Genomic DNA, 11,888 nt, shown 5'->3' with positions numbered 1-11,888 from the left:
ATGTGTAAAACAACTTCCTGTTGATGCTGGTAACTTCCTGTTTGTTAGTGTTTCTCTGCTGATGAACCCTGCAGCTCCGCCTCCACCCTACAGGAGCTCTGCCTCCACCCTAAAGCAGCTCTGCCTCCACCCTACAGAAGCTCCGCCTCCACCCTACAGGAGCTCTGCCTCCACCCTAAAGCAGCTCTGCCTCCACCCTACAGAAGCTCCGCCTACACCCTACAGTAGCTCCGCCTCCACCCTAAAGCAGCTCCGCCTCCACCCTACAGCAGCTCCGCCTCCACCCTAAAGCAGCTCCGCCTACACCCTACAGTAGCTCTGCCTCCACCCTACAGCAGCTCTGCCTCCACCCTACAGAAGCTCCGCCTACACCCTACAGAAGCTCTGCCTCCACCCTACAGCAGCTCTGCCTCCACCCTACAGCAGCTCCGCCTCCACCCTACAGCAGCTCCGCCTCCACCCTACAGAAGCTCCACCTGCTTCTGGCTCAGCTTCACTTTGTTTTCTAGTTTTTGTCTCACTAGTTTATTGTCATACAGCAGAAGTTAAAATGCTCCTCTGTGGTGTTCTTGATGGAGGCGGAGGGTGATGGAGACGGAGGGTGATGGAGGCGGAGGGTGATGGAGGCAGAGGGTGATGGAGGCAGAGGGTGATGGAGACGGAGGGTGATGGAGGCAGAGGGTGATGGAGGAGCAGATTGAACAGTCCTGCCTCCCGACCAGTCGCTGATTCCAGAAGCTGAAGTTTCCACTGATCAGCAGCACCATCTAGTGGAGAACAGGTGGAACAACAGTCAGACTGAGACTCCAGAGAATTAAAGTTCTCCTGTTCTCCAGATGTTCTCCTCCTCCTCCTGGTCTCCTCCTCCTCCTCCTCCTCCTCCTCCTCCTCCTCCTCCTCCTCCTCCTCCTCCTCCTCCTGTTCCTCCTGGTCTCCTCCTCCTCCTGTTCTCCTCCTCCTCCTGTTCTCCTCCTCCTCCTGGTTTCCCCCTCCTCCTCCTCCTGATCACCTCCTCCTCCTGTTCTCCTCCTCCTCCTGATCACCTCCTCCTCCTATTCTCCTCCTCTTCTCCTCCTGTTCTTCTCCTCCTGTTCTCCTCCTCCTCCTCCTGTTCTCCTCCTCCTGTTCACCTCCTTCTCCTCCTCCTGTTCACCTCCTCCTGTTCACCTCCTCCTCCTCCTGTTCTCCTCCTCCTCCTGTTCTCCCCCTCCTCCTGTTCACCTCCTCCTCCTCCTGTTCTCCTCCTCCTCCTCCTGTTCTCCTCCTCCTCCTGTTCTCCTCCTCCTCCTCCTGTTCACCTCCTTCTCCTCCTCCTGTTCACCTCCTCCTCCTCCTGTTCTCCTCCTCCTCCTCCTGTTCTCCTCCTCCTCCTCCTGTCCTCCTCCTCCTCCTGTTCTCCTCCTCCTGTTCTCCTCCTCCTCCTGTTCTCCTCCTCCTCCTCCTGTTCTCCTCCTCCTGTTCTCCTCCTCCTCCTCCTCCTCCTGTTCTCCTCCTCCTGTTCTCCTCCTCCTCCTGTTCTCCTCCTCCTGTTCTCCTCCTCCTCCTCCTCCTCCTCCTGTTCTCCTCCTCCTGTTCTCCTCCTCCTCCTGTTCTCCTCCTCCTCCTCCTGTTCTCCTCCTCCTCCTCCTCCTCCTCCTGCTCCTCCTCCTGTTCTCCTCCTCCTGTTCTCCTCCTCCTCCTGCTCCTCCTCCTGTTCTCCTCCTCCTCCTCCTCCTGGTCTCCTGCTCCTCCTGTTCTCCTCCTCCTCCTCCTCCTCCTCCTGTTCTCCTCCTCCTCCTCCTGTTCTCCTCCTCCTCCTGTTCTCCTGCTCCTCCTGTTCTCCTCCTCCTCCTCCTCCTCCTGTTCTCCTCCTCCTCCTCCTGTTCTCCTCCTCCTCCTGTTCTCCTCCTCCTCCTCCTCCTCCTGTTCTCCTCCTCCTCCTCCTGTTCTCCTCCTCCTCCTGTTCTCCTCCTCCTCCTCCTGTTCTCCTCCTCCTCCTCCTCCTCCTCCTGTTCTCCTCCTCCTGTTCTCCTCCTCCTCCTCCTCCTCCTCCTGTTCTCCTCCTCCTCCTCCTCCTCCTCCTCCTCCTGTTCTCCTCCTCCTGTTCACCTCCTCCTCCTGTTCTCCTCCTCCTCCTCCTCCTGTTCACCTCCTCCTCCTGTTCACCTCCTCCTCCTCCTCCTCCTCCTCCTCCTCCTGTTCTCCTCCTCCTCCTGGTCTCCTCCTCCTCCTCCTCCTCCTCCTCCTGTTCTCCTCCTCCTCCTGGTCTGGTCGCTCCAGAAACCTTCAGTATTCTAAGTTTCTAGCTCCTCCTTGATTTTCCTCCATTTGAATATTGGATCATAGGAGCTACATTCAGAATCTGCTGTGTCTGTGTGAGCTGGACTGGCTCCGCCCACACATGCCCATCTTGGGAAGAGGAGGAAGTACTTCCTCTCGTGGTGCCATGTGCCAGAGCAGAGCTGCCTAATTGTGGGAGGAGTCAAAGGGAGGGCCTACCTTGATTGGGATTGGCTGAACCCCCGATGACACTATATAGGGTTTGATTCTGATTGGCTGCTTGGAGCAACATACTTTTTAAAACCTGAAACAAGCCAGGGACAGAGAGGACAGACTGTCTTCACTTCTGGGACGTCAGTCCAGGTATGGAGACGAGTAGTACTGCTGGAGAACCTTCAGGAAGTGAAGTTTTATTAATATGAGTTTTAAGGGTTTTATATTATTGTTTATTAACAGTTTGACTTCGACTCACAGCAAGAAGGTCGTGGGTTCAAATCCAGCCGGGGCCTTTCTGTGTGGCGTTTGCATGTTCTCCCTGTGTGTGTGTGTGTGTGTGTGTGTGTGTGTGTGTGTGTGTGTGTGTGTGTGTGTGTGTGTGTGTGTGTGTGTGTGTGTGTGTGTGTGTGTGTGTGTGTGTGTGTGTGTGTGTGTGTGTGTGTGATATTTAAACCTGGTGTGACGCCGCTTCAGTCTGTTGGTATTTCCGTCTTTACGAGGAGACTCGATGACTCGATGACTCGATGGATTCTCAGGCTGCTGATGTCTTCTTTAATACACACACACACACACACACACACACACACACACACACACACACACACACACACACACACACACACAGTTACTGTTACTCGTCAGCTCATTAATCGGAGATAATAATAGCAGCAGAGTCTGTTAATATTCCAGTAACGTCCAGTTCGCTGGAGGCGGAGCCTCGTTAATCTGAAATAACTCCTGAAACAGGTAGCATTAGCATTAGCATTAGCATTAGCATTAGCATTAGCATTAGCATTAGCATTAACAGGAGGATTAGTCTGTATCAACAGAGCTGTGATTACCAGGCTTATATAGCAGTTAGCTTCCCTCTCTGAGCTGCAGTAACATCAGATTATAGAGCACCTTCCTCCTCTAACATCAGATTATAGCACCTTCCTCCTCTAACATCAGATTATAGAGCACCTTCCTCCTCTAACATCAGATTATAGAGCACCTTCCTCCTCTAACATCAGATTATAGCACCTTCCTCCTCTAACATCAGATTATAGCACCTTCCTCCTCTAACATCAGATTATAGCACCTTCCTCCTCTAACATCAGATTATAGCACCTTCCTCCTCTAACATCAGATTATAGAGCACCTTCCTCCTCTAACATCAGATTATAGAGCACCTTCCTCCTCTAACATCAGATTATAGCACCTTCCTCCTCTAACATCAGATTATAGCACCTTCCTCCTCTAACATCAGATTATAGAGCACCTTCCTCCTCTAACATCAGATTATAGCACCTTCCTCCTCTAACATCAGATTATAGCACCTTCCTCCTCTAACATCAGATTATAGAGCACCTTCCTCCTCTAACATCAGATTATAGAGCACCTTCCTCCTCTAACATCAGATTATAGAGCACCTTCAGTAACTAGAACCTGAACAGGACCTGGTGTTCCGACAGGAAGTAGCAGTGACGTTCCTCCAACCTGACATGGTTGTTTTATCTACGAGTACGAAACCATCATCATCATCATCATCATCATCATCATCATCATCATCATCATCATCATCATCATCATCAGGGAGGTCATGGTGTCCTGGGAGGGGCCGCCAGGACCAGGACCAGGACCAGGACCTGCTACAAGAAGCCATGTTGAACCATCTGCCCCGTCAAGATCGTTTGGTTCCTGGTTCCTGGTTCCTGGTTCCCAGTAACCATCTGCCCCGTCAAGATCATTTGGTTCCTGGTTCCTGGTTCCTGGTTCCTGGTTCCTGGTTCCTGGTCCCCAGTAACCATCTGCCCCGTCAAGATCGTTTGGTTCCTGGTTCCTGGTTCCTGGTCCCCAGTAACCATCTGCCCCGTCAAGATCGTTTGGTTCCTGGTTCCTGGTTCCTGGTTCCTGGTTCCCAGTAACCATCTGCCCCGTTGAGATCGTTTGGTTCCTGGTTCCTGGTTCCTGGTTCCCAGTAACCATCTGCCCCGTTGAGATCGTTTGGTTCCTGGTTCCCAGTAAAATGCTTCCTCAGCAGTGAAACACATGAGAACCTGGGTTCCAGGTTGCCGATGCTTCGGACTCAGTAGTCCCATGGTACGGGGGCGGGGCCTCCATCTTCCCAGAGGAAACACGACCTGAGTGATGTGTTGAAGGTCACACTGTTCACTGATCCTCCGCCTGACACCTCCAGCGTCTGTTCACCACACTGTGAGCTCATCGTCCACCCATCCCCTGTTCATTCATGTCCATCAGTCAGACACACACACACACACACACACACACACACACACACACACACACACACACACACACACACACACACACACACACACACACACACACACACACACACACACACACACACACACATCTTGTGAGCTCTCACTACAGTGAAGTTCACAGAGGAGGAGGCGACAGACGAGGAGTGTTCAACATGATCAGATTTACTGTTCATGTGTAAAACATTTAACACACACACACACACACACACACACACACACACACACACACACACACACACACACACACACACACACACACACACACACACACACACACACTCGCCGTCCCCCCAGTCAGTTGTGTGTCTGCTCTGTGTCTCCTCGGTCTCTCGGCTCAAACTGAAGGTTCGTAAAGTTTTTATTTATCGGAGTGTGTTTTGAAATGTGTGTGTTTTGAAGTGTGTGTGTTTTGAAATGTGTGTTTTGAAATGTGTGTGTTTTGAAATGTGTGTGTTTTGAAGTGTGTGTGTTTTGAAATGTGTGTGTTTTGAAATGTGTGTGTTTTGAAATGTGTGTGTTTTGAAGTGTGTGTGTTTTGAAATGTGTGTGTTTTGAAATGTGTGTGTTTTGAAGTGTGTGTGTTTTGAAATGTGTGTGTTTTGAAATGTGTGTGTTTTGAAGTGTGTGTGTTTTGAAATGTGTGTGTTTTGAAATGTGTGTGTTTTGAAGTGTGTGTGTTTTGAAATGTGTGTGTTTTGAAATGTGTGTGTTTTGAAATGTGTGTGTTTTGAAATGTGTGTGTTTGACGACATGAAGTTGTTGACTAACCCGCAGATTAACGCAGATTAACATCTTCCTTTGAATTCTGTGATGAACAGAGTGTGAATCTGAAAATGGAATCAGTTGCTGGAACAGGAAGTTTATATTCTGGGAATATTGATACAGATTAACAGATTAAAAGTTACTTTAAAACGAAAAATACTAATTTCAAATTTCATTAAACAGGTTGTGTGTGTTTTTCTTTGTGTGTGTGTGTGTGTGTGTGTGTGTGTGTGTGTGTGTGTGTGTGTGTGTGTGTGTGTGTGTGTGTGTGTGTGTGTGTGTGTGTGTGTGTGTGTGTGTGTGTGTGTGTGTGTGTGTGTGTGTGTGTGTGTTCTAGATGAATGCTGCTCTGATTCACGATCGTCTTCACATTAAAACTTTCTGGGAGAAAAGAATCAACAATCAGAGTCAGAATGCAGAAAGTGAAGAGGAGAGGAGGAACAGCAGCGCCCTCAACAGGTCACACACAACAACAACACAACATAACAACAACAACATAACAACAACAACATAACAACAACAACAACATAACAACAACAACATAACAACAAAGACAACAACACGAGGCCTGTACTATGAAGCAGGATTTCCTCTTATCGAGATAACTTCAGGATTAACTCTAGTTTATATCCCGGATTAACTTCAGGATTAACTCTAGTTTATATCCCGGATTAACTTCAGGATTAACTCCGGTTTATATCCCGGATTAACTTCAGGATTAACTCTGGTTTATATTCTGGATTAATTTCAGGATTAACTCTGGTTTATATTCTGGATTAATTTCAGGATTAACTCTGGTTTATATTCTGGATTAACTCTGGTTTATATTTTGGATTAATTTCAGGATTAACTCTGGTTTATATTCTGGATTAACTTCAGGATTAACTCTGGTTTATATTCTGGATTAATTTCAGGATTAACTCTGGTTTATATTCTGGATTAATTTCAGAATTAACTCTGGTTTATATTCTGGATTAACTTCAGGATTAACTCTGATTTATATTCTGGATTAACTTCAGGATTAACTCTGGTTTATATTCTGGATTAACTTCAGGATTAACTCTGATTTATATTCTGGATTAACTTCAGGATTAACTCTGGTTTATATTCTGGATTAACTTCAGGATTAACTCTGGTTTGCCGTACTGTGACGCTGGTTCACTTACCAGGGTAAATCACCTGGTACCTGAACCTCTAATGTGATTTGGACCAGGTTAAGTTCTGGATCAGAGATCATTCAGTAGAAAAGCTCCGCCTCTTTACCAATCAGCTCTTCTGGAAAAAGTTAGTCTGCCCACTGTGTTGTAGGGGTAATTTGTGTTGTGAGGGGTAATTTGTGTTGAGAGGGGTAATTTGTGTTGAGAGGGGTAATTTGTGTTGTAGGGGTAATTTGTATGGCCGTTGGGGTAAAGTTGACTTCCAGAGTTATTACACGGCTCTTCTGGTCTCTGGCCTTCTCCTGGTTCATCGCCTCTCTAACCCCCCTCTTGTTGCCCCTGCTCTCTGTTACCCTGTTGCCCTAATCCCCCTCCCATCAGTACCATGTAGCACCTAATCCCCCCAGCTATCTGTTACTGCCCCCGGTCGGGCTGGGCGATAATCCTGCTGACGACTGACGGCTGCCAGCAGAAAGTCGACTTCACCAGTTTGTCCGCCGACGAGCCGACGAGCCGACGAGCCGACGCTCAAATCAAATTACACCTCAGAACCGCCAGCAGAGTATTTTTACTCCTCGCTGTCTCCGACACTCCCAGAAGAACTGAAGAACACGTTCCTTCATCAGAAAGTTCCACGAAGGAACCAGCTGAGAACCTCCTAAGAATGAGCTGAGAACCACGAGGGAACCATGAGGGAACCAGCTGAGATTCATGAGGGAACCAGCTGAGAACCATGAGGGAACCAGCTGAGAACCCCCTAAGAATGAGCTGAGAACCACGAGGAAACCAGCTGAGAACCCCCTAAGAATGAGCTGAGAACCACGAGGGAACCATGAGGGAACCAGTTGAGAACCATGAGGGAACCAGCTGAGAACCACCTAAGAATGAGCTAAGAACCATCAAGGAACCAGCTGAGAACCACGAGGGAACCAGCTGAGAACCACAAGGGAACCAGCTGAGAACCATGAGGGAACCAGTCAGAACCACGAGGGAACCAGCTGAGAACCACAAGGGAACCAGCTGAGAACCATGAGGGAACCAGTCAGAACCACGAGGGAACTAGCTGAGAACCATGAGGGAACCAGTCAGATCCACGAGGGAACCAGCTGAGAACCATGAGGGAACCAGTCAGATCCACGAGGGAACCAGCTGAGAACCATGAGGGAACCAGTCAGAACCACGAGGGAACCAGCTGAGAACCATGAGGGAACCAGTCAGATCCACGAGGGAACCAGCTGAGAACCATGAGGGAACCAGTCAGAACCACGAGGGAACCAGCTGAGAACCACAAGGGAACCAGCTGAGAACCATGAGGGAACCAGTCAGAACCATGAGGGAACCAGCTGAGAACCACAAGGGAACCAGCTGAGAACCAGTCAGAACCATGAGGGAACCAGCTGAGAACCACGAGGGAACCAGCTGAGAACCACAAGGGAACCAGCTGAGAACCATGAGGGAACCAGTCAGATCCACGAGGGAACCAGCTGAGAACCATGAGGGAACCAGTCAGAACCACGAGGGAACCAGCTGAGAACCATGAGGGAACCAGTCAGAACCACGAGGGAACCAGCTGAGAACCACAAGGGAACCAGCTGAGAACCATGAGGGAACCAGTCAGAACCATGAGGGAACCAGCTGAGAACCACAAGGGAACCAGCTGAGAACCAGTCAGAACCATGAGGGAACCAGCTGAGAACCACGAGGGAACCAGCTGAGAACCACAAGGGAACCAGCTGAGAACCATGAGGGAACCAGTCAGATCCACGAGGGAACCAGCTGAGAACCAGCTGCAGACACGCGCCACAGGCTGTGGCCACGCCCCCTTTCTGTTATGAGCTCATTGATTGACGGGTTCAATGTCATGAGGTAGCATTAGCATCTTTTAGCAAGAAACAGCAGCGTGTGTGTGTGTGTGTGTGTGTGTGTGTGTGTGTGTGTGTGTGTGTGTGTGTGTGTGTGTGTGTGTGTGTGTAACTGAAGCCGAGCTGTCAGCTGTCCTCGTCGTCTCTCCGTCACCTTCCAGTCGAGTTTTCCAGATTATTCCATTTGTTCCCGAGCTGCTGATAATCCTCCTGACCTACACACACACACACACACACACACACACACACACACACACACACACACACACACACACACACACACACACACACACACACACACACTCACACACATCACACACACACACATACACACACACACACACACACACACACACACACACACACACACACACACACACACACACACACACACAGGGTCTTTTTTATTCTGAATTCAGATTTTTATTGACAAAACAAAGTTACAGTTACATTAGAACCAGGTTTAGGACCAGAACCAGGTTTAGGACCAGAACCAGGTTTAGGCCGGATCAGTATTTGAACCCATGACCTCAGAGGTCCAGTTCTGCTCTCAATCCAAATCCTCATTCAGGTCCAGGTGGTTCAGGAGGTCCTGGCTCAGTCCATGTCAGTGTGAGGCCTTCATCAGTGATGAAGACGAAGCAGCTGCCTCCTGGTCCTCCTGGTCCTCCTGGTCCTCCTGGTCCTCCTCAGGGTCTCTGGGCAGCATGGACACCCTCTGCTCGTCCATCCTCCTGGACTGGAGTCTCTGGACCAGACTGAGGAAGTCCTCCTGACCCTCCTGACCAGGGACGGCCTGGCGGTCTGGAAGGGGGCACCTCTGGTCCTCCATCCTGCGGGACTGAAACACATCAGACTGGTTCTGATCACATTGATCAAGCTGGTTCTGATCACATTGATCAAGCTGGTTCTCAGCAGAACAGCTCGTCTTCTCAAGGGCAAAATAAGAAGTCGTCCCTTTAAGCCACTGTGACGTTCTACACAGTGACTCTGTCTTCATGAAGACGGGTCGAGCTTCCAGAACCCATGAACCAGAACCCAAACATTCATTCAAGACTTTAGATTGTCTGAGAACCAAATCTTCAGGATGGATCTTTAAAATCTACAGTTTAGGATTTATAGGAACCTCTTTAGCAACCCAGCCTTCCAAAGAGCCAATACCTGAGGACACGCCCACATTCTATACCTGAGGACACGCCCACATTCTAGACCTGAGGACACGCCCACATTCTATACCTGAGGACACGCCCACATCCCCATACCTGAGGACACGCCCACATTCTAGACCTGAGGACACGCCCACATTTAAGGCATAAGTCCCCTTGTGACTTTCTCTGGTCTCTAGAATCTCAGAGTTGAAGAGCTGCAGCCTGACCGTAGTGAAGTACTGCCTAGTTATAGTAATACCTATGTGTACTGCAGTAATTTGGAGTTTGGTGGGCAGGTTGGCTTTGAGCCCAGGTGAAACTCGACTCCTCCCTTCACACACATTTTGCTTCCCACATTTCCAGAATATTGTTTGAGGACTGAAGTATTGACCCCCGTCCTTCAAGTAGTTTGTAGTAACGTCTCCTCCCGTCCTTCAAGTGGTTTGTAGTAACGTCTCCTCCCGTCCTTCAAGTAGTTTGTTGTAACGTCTCCCCCCGTCCTTCAAGTGGTTTGTAGTAACGTCTCCCCCCGTCCTTCAAGTTGTTTGTAGTAACGTCTCCTCCCGTCCTTCAAGTGGTTTGTAGTAACGTCTCCTCCCGTCCTTCAAGTGGTTTGTAGTAACGTCTCCCCCCGTCCTTCAAGTGGTTTGTAGTAACGTCTCCCCCCGTCCTTCAAGTAGTTTGTAGTAACGTCTCCTCCCGTCCTTCAAGTAGTTTGTAGTAACGTCTCCCCCCGTCCTTCAAGTGGTTTGTAGTAACGTCTCCCCCCGTCCTTCAAGTAGTTTGTAGTAACGTCTCCCCCCGTCCTTCAAGTGGTTTGTAGTAACGTCTCCTCCCGTCCTTCAAGTGGTTTGTAGTAACGTCTCCTCCCGTCCTTCAAGTGGTTTGTAGTAACGTCTCCCCCCGTCCTTCAAGTGGTTTGTAGTAACGTCTCCCCCCGTCCTTCAAGTTGTTTGTAGTAACGTCTCCTCCCGTCCTTCAAGTGGTTTGTAGTAACGTCTCCTCCCGTCCTTCAAGTGGTTTGTAGTAACGTCTCCCCCCGTCCTTCAAGTGGTTTGTAGTAACGTCTCCCCCCGTCCTTCAAGTTGTTTGTAGTAACGTCTCCTCCCGTCCTTCAAGTGGTTTGTAGTAACGTCTCCCCCCGTCCTTCAAGTTGTTTGTAGTAACGTCTCCTCCCGTCCTTCAAGTGGTTTGTAGTAACGTCTCCCCCCGTCCTTCAAGTGGTTTGTAGTAACGTCTCCCCCCGTCCTTCAAGTTGTTTGTAGTAACGTCTCCTCCCGTCCTTCAAGTGGTTTGTAGTAACGTCTCCTCCCGTCCTTCAAGTGGTTTGTAGTAACGTCTCCCCCCGTCCTTCAAGTGGTTTGTAGTAACGTCTCCTCCCGTCCTTTAAGTGGTTTGTAGTAACGTCTCCCCCCGTCCTTCAAGTGGTTTGTAGTAACGTCTCCTCCCGTCCTTCAAGTGGTTTGTAGTAACGTCTCCCCCCGTCCTTCAAGTAGTTTGTAGTAACGTCTCCCCCCGTCCTTCAAGTGGTTTGTAGTAACGTCTCCCCCCGTCCTTCAAGTGGTTTGTAGTAACGTCTCCTCCCGTCCTTCAAGTGGTTTGTAGTAACGTCTCCCCCCGTCCTTCAAGTAGTTTGTAGTAACGTCTCCTCCCGTCCTTGTCTTCATTAGATTAGATTGTTTCGCTGTTTGGACAAAATGAAACTCCCAACCTGAAGATATTTGTACACATGTGTTGTAGGAATACCATATTTGTGTTAAAGTTCCTCCACTGAGAGAAGCCCCTCCCCCGTGTAGAGGTCAGACACCTCTGGGTAATCCAGATTAGGAACCTGGCTGCTCTGCTCTGATTGGTCCAGAGTCATTGTTCCTCCTCCTCCAGGTAATCAGGAGCCCTTTGCCAGATCAACGGAGTATTTTTCTTCTTTGTTTGAAGACTTTCTGCTGTCCAATGAGTACATGGAGAAGTTTATACACACACACACACACACACACACACACACACACACGAAAAATGTACTGAAATATGAGTTGAATATGAAAAATGTTTTCATAAATAAATTGTGTGTGTGTGTGTGTGTGTGTGTGTGCAGGCTGAGGGAGCAGTGGCACGTCCGTCTTGAGACCCGGAACAAACACCTGAAGAACCTGAACGAGGCCTTTATGAGGAAAACCAAGACAGAGACTCACAACTGAGGAGCAGAACACACACACA

General features: G+C 49.3%; 1 long non-coding RNA gene across 1 annotated transcript; it reads left to right on the top strand.

Annotated features, from left to right (window-relative positions):
• Positions 1 to 5,017: 5,017 nt before the first annotated feature.
• Positions 5,018 to 11,778, top strand: LOC308111794. Its single transcript, XR_013935452.1, has 3 exons — positions 5,018 to 5,090; positions 5,845 to 5,966; positions 11,767 to 11,778. It is a non-coding gene; the product is annotated as an uncharacterized lncRNA (long non-coding RNA).
• The last annotated feature ends 110 nt before the right edge of the window (positions 11,779 to 11,888 follow it).

Source organism: Lipophrys pholis, assembly GCF_963383615.2.
Source record: "Lipophrys pholis genome assembly, chromosome: 7".
Taxonomy (NCBI): Eukaryota; Metazoa; Chordata; class Actinopteri; order Blenniiformes; family Blenniidae; genus Lipophrys; species Lipophrys pholis.
Note: the sequence above shows the minus strand (reverse complement) of the source record. Positions and strands in the feature narration are given on the sequence as shown.